The sequence below is a fragment of the Prionailurus bengalensis genome, chromosome A2, assembly GCF_016509475.1.
Source record: "Prionailurus bengalensis isolate Pbe53 chromosome A2, Fcat_Pben_1.1_paternal_pri, whole genome shotgun sequence".
Lineage (NCBI taxonomy): Eukaryota > Metazoa > Chordata > Mammalia > Carnivora > Felidae > Prionailurus > Prionailurus bengalensis.
This window is the reverse complement of record NC_057348.1, coordinates 138783401-138792816: the sequence shown is the minus strand read 5'-3', so window position 1 is coordinate 138792816 and position 9416 is coordinate 138783401.

Below are 9416 nucleotides of genomic sequence, written 5' to 3'. Positions count from 1 at the left end.
AAATGTCCTTGGATGCTGCTCCTTTTAGAGGAAGTAGAAGTAGTCTAAATTTTAAATAATTCCCCTGATACATGGGGTGTATAAAATACACATATCGATGTGTACATTTACATATGCAGATGGTCCCCAACTTACAGTGTCTCAACTTAACGATTTTTTGACTTTATGATGGTGCAAAAGTGATACAAATTCTGCTGAAACCATTCTTCCAGTTTTTGATTTTGGTCTTTTTCCTGGCTAGCAATATGCAGTATGATGCTGTGTTGTGATGCTGGGCAGTGGCATCAAGCCACAGCTCCCAATCAGCCACACAGCCATGAGAGTAAGCTATGATCCACTTATAGCCCATACATTCTGTAGCCATACAGCCATTCTGCTTTTCACTTTCAATACAGTATTCAGTAAATTACAGGAAGTATTCAACACTATTATAAAATAGACTTTGTGTTAGATGACTTTTTGTCCAACTACAGGCTAATGAGGGTTTATCTGAATGTAGCCCCACCATTAATCAAGAAAAGTCTGTGTATAAAATCCTATACATGCACCCCCTATACATATATACTCACTTGGCTTTATAGTCGTGGATAAGATAGGTAAATTTAAGAATACTCTATAGGATTGAGACATTGCTTTGAATACCCTGATAGAACCGTTGATAAAGGATGCTGGGACTATAGCAACCTAAGGGGAAAATGACATGTCATAAAAACAACAACAACAACAGTATCTGAAAACATCCTTTTTGTTTTACTTCTCTTTCCTTACCACCCTTCACTGTATAAAGTTTAGGAGCTTACATTAAAATTGATTCTGATTGACCGTGAGAGAGTGAAACAATTCTGAGTGACTGTAAGAGAAAATCAATCAGGATTTTCTTCCCCACGGAGAGTGACATGAGATGGCATCACTAGACAGGGACACTTCAAAGACCCATGTGGTTGATGAATTAATGAAGAAACAGTAATTACTACCTCGATCAAAATATGGCTGTTTATTGTCCAGCCCATTCATGCAAGTCATGACACTTGTCACTATCAGTTACTGCCAATTGCAAAGGAATAACAAGGTTTTGTTAACGTTAGCATCTCCTAATCGGTGGGACATATTACAAATATTAACATCAAAAATATCACTTCAGGAATTAAAAATGCTCCTTTATTCTGGTCCTCTGCAGGCTCCAGAAGGGCCGTTCTGGGGAGGACATGAGGCACAAGATATAAGGCCACAGAGAGGAGCCACAAACTATCAAGGAGATGTGGATGTAGAGGTAAGAAGTTAACAAAACACTTCATACTCCCTGTGACCAGCCTTACCCAAGAATGTGCAAATACCGTCGTTCTTGGGAAGAATTAGTCCCGCTCAAGGCTTCTGTCAAGAAAGTGTATCCCCAACTGAAATTACCAAGGCCTCACCCACCATAGCAGGATCTTAAGGAGCTCTGGGGTATCCGCCATGGGAGATTACATCCTTGATATCAAGGTCTTTCCTGCTGGTGTTCCTCTGATCATACCTCTTCCTGTAACACACTGTCTACTAAATGGTACACTCATGGTCTCTTCAAGTGTGCACTAAGCGTTACTAAAAACTGACAGAGTTTAGGGTTGGTAAGCAGACCGGTTTATGACATCAATTGCTCATTGTCTATTTACATGTGTCTCAAAAGTACCCCCTTTGCATCTGATGACCTTTGGACACATTTCCCAATCCCGCTCATTATGACTTGCCTGCTGTCCATTTTAATCCTTTACTGTAGATATGCTTGTCATGGCCCTGCAAATCCTGGGACAAGGATTTGGACTTCAGTGCCCCTTTACTTGAGAGCAGGGATCAACAGGGGCACCTGGGGGGCTCAGTTGGTAAAGCATCGACTTCGGCTCGGGTCATGATCTTGCAGTTTGTGGGTTCGAGCCCCGCATTGGGCTCTGTGCTGACAGCTCGGAGCCTGGAGCCTGCTACGGATTTTGTGTCTCTGTCTCTCTCTGCCCCTCCCCCACTTGTGCTCTGTCTATCAAAAATAAATAAAATGTAAAAAAAAATTTTTTTTTAAAGAGCAGAGATCAACAGAATCCACTCTATACGTAGTCCTACTCTAAAGACTCCAATCTGGGCAAAACTCTGGGTTCTAATCACACTGTTAATCTAACCCAAATTCTCATGGTATTTTATTTATTTGGCTCAGATATATTACTATGGACAGGAACCTCCTTCCATACTCAACTTTCTGCCCCTGAAGATCACTACATACTCACATTCGTTTCTAGATGAACCTTCCTTCCTTCACTTGACCTCACACCTTGGAGAAGCAGTATCATATTGAGTCAAGGATTCAAATGCCCTTTTCTCAGTACTAGGTCTCCTATGTTAATGGGTTGTATCAAAGCCTTAAGATGAGGAAAGATGCAGGAGATGAAGCTGAAAACTGTAGTGGAGTTTTGCTCTATAGCACCTCGCCTATTGAAATCGACAAACTCATCTTTTTTTACGTATAGGACCCTGTCTCGGACTCTGTCTCACCTCCAGATGACCTAGTTTGACCTTGGCTAGTAGCCCTTTTCTTTCATTTGTTCTTGGCTCTGACAGTCAGGCTGCCTCTTGAGTTCCTGTCCTGGTTTTTAGACCACAAATAATAATAACTTGTTTTGTATTGGTCTTTTTACCCCATAGTTAAAATATTTTGTAAGATTCAGACTGATCTGGGTTCAGATCCACTTTGTGCTTTTTACTAGCTCAGGGAATGTAGATAACCTAACCCTTATGAACTTTAGTTATCTCCTGTGTAAAATAAGAGTGGGAATGGGTAAGTTTCAGGGTTTTTGAGGCATTAGCAGAAACTCAATAAATGGCAGACATTTATGTTATTGTAATCGTTTTTATTATAATACTCCGCATCTCCATTTACTACCTGTCTCCAGAAACAGTGTTCAATTCTTTTTGGCTGTCTGCTCTTTCCTCCTCTCACTATTTGTTCCTTACTGACCTCCATCAACTTTAAGTTATAACGAACAGTTTTGGGTTCCCATTTTGGAAATTTTGTCCTCAAATACCCTAACTATCTGTGAGAGTTCACTCACAGTAATCTTGTAGCTTGGAGTGATTTGTTTCCCATTTCCTGTTAAGCACCTTTTGTCTTGGCATATTATTAACATACCTTTTTTGAGTTCCTGTACTCAATTTCCAAAGTGTAGAGTGGGGGCTTCCACACACATTCAAGCAATGCTCTGACACCAATTGGATGTCCTACAATTCAACTCGATTCTGACACTACCTACCCAGAGATGGCATCAGATTCCACAGGTTGAAGACTGCCTCACCCCTTAAACACCAGTCACAAATGCAAATTGTCACTTGTGCTTCTGACCAACTGACTATGAATCAGGTTCCCACAAACGCCTCCTCAGATTTGATTAATTTGTCAGCATGGCTCAGAGAATTCAGAGAAACTTTTTACTTACTAGATCATCAGTCTATTATAAAAGGATATAACTCAGGAACAGCAAGATGGAGGAGATGCATCTTATAAGGCATGTGGGAAGGGGCCCAAACTTCTACCCTCTCCAGGCATGCCACTTGCCCCACACGTCCCCATCTTCGCCAACCCAGAAGCTCTCCAAACTCCATCCTTTTGGGTTTTTATGGAGACTTTACTACATAGGCAAGATTTATTAATTCAATCAATTGGTGATTAATTCAACCCCCAGCCACTGTCTTCCCTCCCTGGAGGTTGGGAGGTGTGAGTGAAAGTTCCAACCTTCTGATCACGTGGTTGGCCCCACTGGCAACTAGCCCCCATCTTTAAGTGCTTTCCCAAAGTCACCTCATTAACATAACAAAAGACACCTTTAGTACTCTTCATCAGAGGAAATTCCAAGGGTTTTAGGAACTTTGTGTATGAAATGGGGACAAAGACCAAATACATATTTCTTATAAACAATAATCATAATATTGCAATATCCCTCTTAGTCTCAAAATACTTTAAAATATATGATCATCCAACGCTGACCAGACAATGCCTTGCTTTTGAGCTCTGTGCTTTTTAATATTTCCCTGACTTAAGCCTGCCATTTTGATAAACACGTCCTGCTCTCTCTTTAGTTCATGCTTGTTTGTGTGACTTATAGAACCATCCTTGAATCTTGACAAATGAGATGTGGGTTCTAGTCCTGTGTCTTCACACTCACCATCCCTGAGACCTAAGGAAACAATGTCTTAAGCTTCAATTTCTGCATCTCCTTAAAATAAAGTGATGGTAATGTTGCCTTGTTCCTCACAGGGTTGTTATGAAGCTAAAGCTAAGTATGTGTGAAAGAATTTGGTAACTGGTAAAACATGTACAATTATTAGGACGATTCTGGCGGGCTGCTTCCCAGACATTCTTGGACTCCTACTAAAAAAGGCAATGCTACACACCAAGGAAACACATAGTTTGTTGATACATGATTCTGTTACTAAGGTGTGCAATAAAAACCTAAAGTGAAGCTCAGGTAAATACTTCTGGTTGTTATATGTTTGTGAAGTTCAGCCATTTTCATTCTAGAAAAAAATTCTCCTTTCCTATAAGGAACTATTTTTGTTGGTGGAATCATGAGCAATGAAGAAAAAAGATGGGAATTTGTAGAAAGCTGAGAATGAAGGAGTATCTGGACACGGTGATACTATGATCCTCTTCAGTTGCATTGTTTAACTGAGTCATGTCCCTGGAAGATGACAGGCTGTTGGAGGTTCACACTTGTTGGGAGTCACGTCAGGATCACAATCTTGTGCAAATATGTATAGTTTCATCCCCTCGCTTCTCTCACAGGGATTGAATATTAAGTTATGCTGAAGCCATCGTATTGCAGGACTGGATTAAACCTCTGTCTCTTCATTCCATTTCCCTTCACTGAAAATCTGGGGCACAACTCGTGCCTCCATTAGTGCCTGATGGAAGAGTTGAAACTCCCTGGGCTTTCTTTGAAAAATGCCATCTAATGTTCTGCTATGGACGTTTGCCTTGAGTCAAATACGGAACTTACGTAGAATTATATGTGGGCTAGTGGTGAGCATTGCTTTTATAAGATAAGGAATCATTTCACATTATTCTTATTTTACTTTAATGCTTGGGGTCCTTTTAGCCAAGCACTAACATTTAACTCTGAAGAAGCAGTGGTAAAAATGCAAATAAATGACCCCCCAAAATTATTTTTTGACCTCCAGAAAATTCATCTAAGAGTGGAAAATTATATTCAGAATCAAACATTTCCTTAAGCATCTGTATTATCATAATGTTTTGTAAAATTTCAAACTTACTTTTACCTTGAAATGGCCTGTGCAGTAGTATTTGTTAAATATACATTTAGTGTAGCGTATGATTTAGAAATTTTTATTATTTATTTTTATTATTAAAAAAATTTTTAACGTTTAATTTTGAGAGACAGAGAGAGACAGAACACGAGTGGGGGAGGAGCAGAGAGAGGCACTCACAGAATCGAAAGCAGGCTCCAGGCTCTGAGCTCTCTGCACAGAGCCCACCATTGGGCTCAGACCCAGGTACCGGAAGATCATGACCTGAGTCGAAGTTGGAGGCTTAACAAACTGAGCCACTCAGGTGCCCCAGAAATTTTTATTTTAAAACAGCACGAATATGTTGAACAATTGGCAATGGAAATCATTGGTGGGTTTCTTAACTACAGCAACACCAATTACTTGGAGGAAATTTGGTGGAAAAAATCAATAAAATATGATGTGATTCTTCTACATCTATATTCTTTTTTTTCAGACCCTTTTGTTGTTGATTACAGTCTTTAAGACATTGGAAAAATTATTAGTATGTCCACATCTTAAATGAGTTTGCTCATTTGTTGAATGGGATGGTTTTAAGGATCAAATAATTGAATCTATGTGCATGGCACATAGAGAGCATTTCATAAATGTCAGTCATTATGATTATTTAAGATAAGTACATAAAATCTCATATCTTTGATAGGATACTTTTGTTTCTAAGACTTAAATATCAGTGTGAACAATTATATTTTTTAGAATCATTGTTTTACTTTCACCAAAAAAAAATCTACTTTTCTGTTGGAAACCATATTTCCTATTGTCTTTAGTTTTAAACCACTTTGGTGTTAAAAGTGTAAGTAATCAATGGTTTTTGGATGCCTGCTATGAGTCAAGTACTTTCCAAGGCTCTCTGAGGGATTTAAACATAAAAAACACCATCATTTCCCTTAACTACTTAGAATTTATTGGCAGGGATAAGTATATTAAAAAGCAAGTATATTATAAAGCAGAGTGGAAAAAATGCTTTAAGAGAAACATAGATCAAAATGATTAAGAAAGCAGAAAAAATACAGATTACACTCTTAGAACATGGAAGAACTTCAGATATTAGTAGAAGTTTGGTTCAGGAAGAACATTTCAGGCAGAGGAACAATGAAAGCAAAGGCGTTGATGCATAAACGTGCATAGCATGTGTAGGGAAAACGTGAGGTGCTTGATACTGATGCATGGCAAGGAAAGGGGTATAATGTTGAAAAGTTGGAGCATGTCTCAGGACCTGTCAGGTCCAGATCCAAAAGGACAAGGGCAGGGATAATATGATCATGGAAGCAGTGGGGGTGGGGAGTTGGGGGCAGCTAAGGGAAAGTTTGTAGAGACAGAAGTAGTAGGGCTTCAGAACTAATTGAATGTGAAGAAAAAAGAAAAGGTAAAGTTGACCCTGATTCTGTAGCCTTATATGCCTGAAATATTAATGATGCCATTACAATGAAGGTTTGGTGCGGCAGGTGGTAACCATGTCAGCTTTAGCCATATTAAGTTTAAAAAACACTGGTAGGATTTTATGGGGAAGGCATCTGAGGGTTGAAACCCTGGTCCTGATATCCAGAGGAGTGTTCAGGTTTCAGTGATTTGGGAGTAATACACACAGTAGTGATAGTGATGCTTTAAGAATAAATGAATGAAAGCCCTTCAATAATTCCAACAACCTCTACCATAGATAAAACCAGTTTTAAAAATTGGTTTAAGTTTAAGTCATAAAATCATATTATTATTTAAGTCCCTGCTTAACAATTTATGAGATTTTATTTTATGTATATTTTATTTGTAGCCCATGATTTTTAACTTTTTATTTCTCTTTGTTTCTTCTCTTTCTCCATTCCTTCACACTAAATTTCTTTGTTCTTTCTGATTCCCTTTGTCTTTCATCTTCTAATGTAATAAGAGATAAATTTCTAATATTGGACCATAAATCCATGATATCCTGTATGATTCACTATAATGTTTTGAACATCAGTTATGAAAATATGGAAATGTGTTAGTATATTTTTGAAGGATGTTTCCAAAAGCCTACAATCTACAACCTCGGCCAAAGTTGGACTTAGGAGATTTTCCTATTTCTAGATACACAAAACCTAGCTTTTCTCCTTAGAGATAACAGATATTGAGCAAACATTGGGTACTATGTTCCAGGTACTAAGGATATAAGCTGAATAGCACATGGTCGCCTTTTATTAGCAGCTCACTTTGTATTGGGCTTTCAAGACAGAATTTGCTCGAAACTTTTTTCTTCCCCAGAGCCCTCATTTCAAGCATTGGTGTTTGCCATTTCATTGTATATGAATGCATTTAATTCCAGTTTAAATTGTCTTTATCACCTGTGGTTTGTTACCTCTTTGTTCTATGCCAGATTATTCTTGAAATGGATGATACACTCTCTTTATGTTTTAAATGTCCTAGCAAGTATGTAATAATAGCATGAAAGAATCATGAAAATGATCAAAATCTAGACATTTAAAATTATTGAACATTTTTCTCTTGTATCTTTTTATCTTAACTACAGTATTTCTGGAGCTTATTCTTTGTACCTGACACTAAACTATTCAGTATCAATTTGTTTGATTACCTAAATCTTTTAAAATCATCTTATTGGTGGGGCACCTGGCTGGCTCAGTTGGTAGAACATGCAACTTTTTTTTTTTTTTTTTTTTTGAGACAGAGAGAGACAGAGCATGAATGGGGGAGGGGCAGAGAGAGAGGGAGACACAGAATCGGAAGCAGGCTCCAGGCTCTGAGCCATCAGCCCAGAGCCTGATGCGGGGCTCGAACTCATGGACCGTGAGATCGTGACCTGGCTGAAGTCGGACGCCCAACCGACTGCGCCACCCAGGCGCCCCAAGAACATGCAACTTTTAATCTCAGGATCGTGAGTTCAACCATGGAGCCTACTTAAAAAATAAAGAAATAAATAAAGTCATTTTACTGGTATATGAGAAAGAGAAAGAAAAATTTTTGATTCTCTGCCCTTTTGAAATCTTTACTAGAAATACAGTCTGTGTACAGAAAAGCAGATTTTAATTTATTGAAAAAGGTCAGTGTGAAATGTTTAGAGCAGGGTTTTTCCTCTTTAGCTCTTATGCGTCCTGGAGGCAATGCTGTTGCAGTGTTCATTGTGGAAGACTGGAAACACAGAGTCCTGCCAGGGCGAAGTGTTCGGGCCCTTCTGTTTGACACTTGGCTACATGTACCCTAAGATTCTCTTCTGGCTGAGAGTCTCTCTCTCCCAGGTGCAAGAGAGTGTTCAGCATGACATCCTGACTTGGTGTAAAGAAGTATAGGGTTTAAAACATTGCATTTTCAGGGTGCCTGGAAAGCTCAGTCAGTCAAGCATCTGACTTCAGCTCAGGTCATGATCTCAAAGCTTGAGTTCGAGCCCCGCGTAGGGTTCTGTGCTGACAGCTCAGAGCCTGGAACCTGTTTGGGATTCTGTGTCCCCCTCTCTCTCTACCCCTCCCCCACTCACACTCTGTTTCTGTCTCTCAAAAATAAATACACATAAAAAAACAACATTGCATTTCATTTATAACTGTTTTATTAAAAATCTTGGTTTGTTTGTTTTCTCTTAAATCCCTGTTAAATCCTTTTGACTTGAGGATAGCCATAAAGAAAATGAGCAGAATAAAAAATTATGTGAAACTATAATAGTTTGTAACATTCGTTAAAATACATAAAATTTAAGGATCACAAACTATGCTGTGAAATGATATTTGGAAAAGAAAATAGCTTTTCACAGCATGGTACTAACCTCTGCAGCTGGAAGACTTTGTTATTAATTTCAGCTAAGTCACTGCATTGTTTCTCTGCCCATCTTCTGGAGAAAGATCTCAGCCTCTTTTGGGTCCCCTCCAAGACAGCCAGCCTTGCTCGGCTATGAAATTTGAGAATGGATCCATGGATGTTGGCTTGATTAGAACTGACTTTTCATTTTTTTCTACCTTGCTACATGCCTTTCTCCATTACTAATTGGGAAAATATTCTTCTCTGGTCGTTTTCAACTTGAATTTAATTGTACATTGATGTGATCCATAGTAAGAAGTAATTTTAAATTGACAGTCAAGGTGGTATATTTGAAAGAGAATAGAACTTAAAGCCCAGAG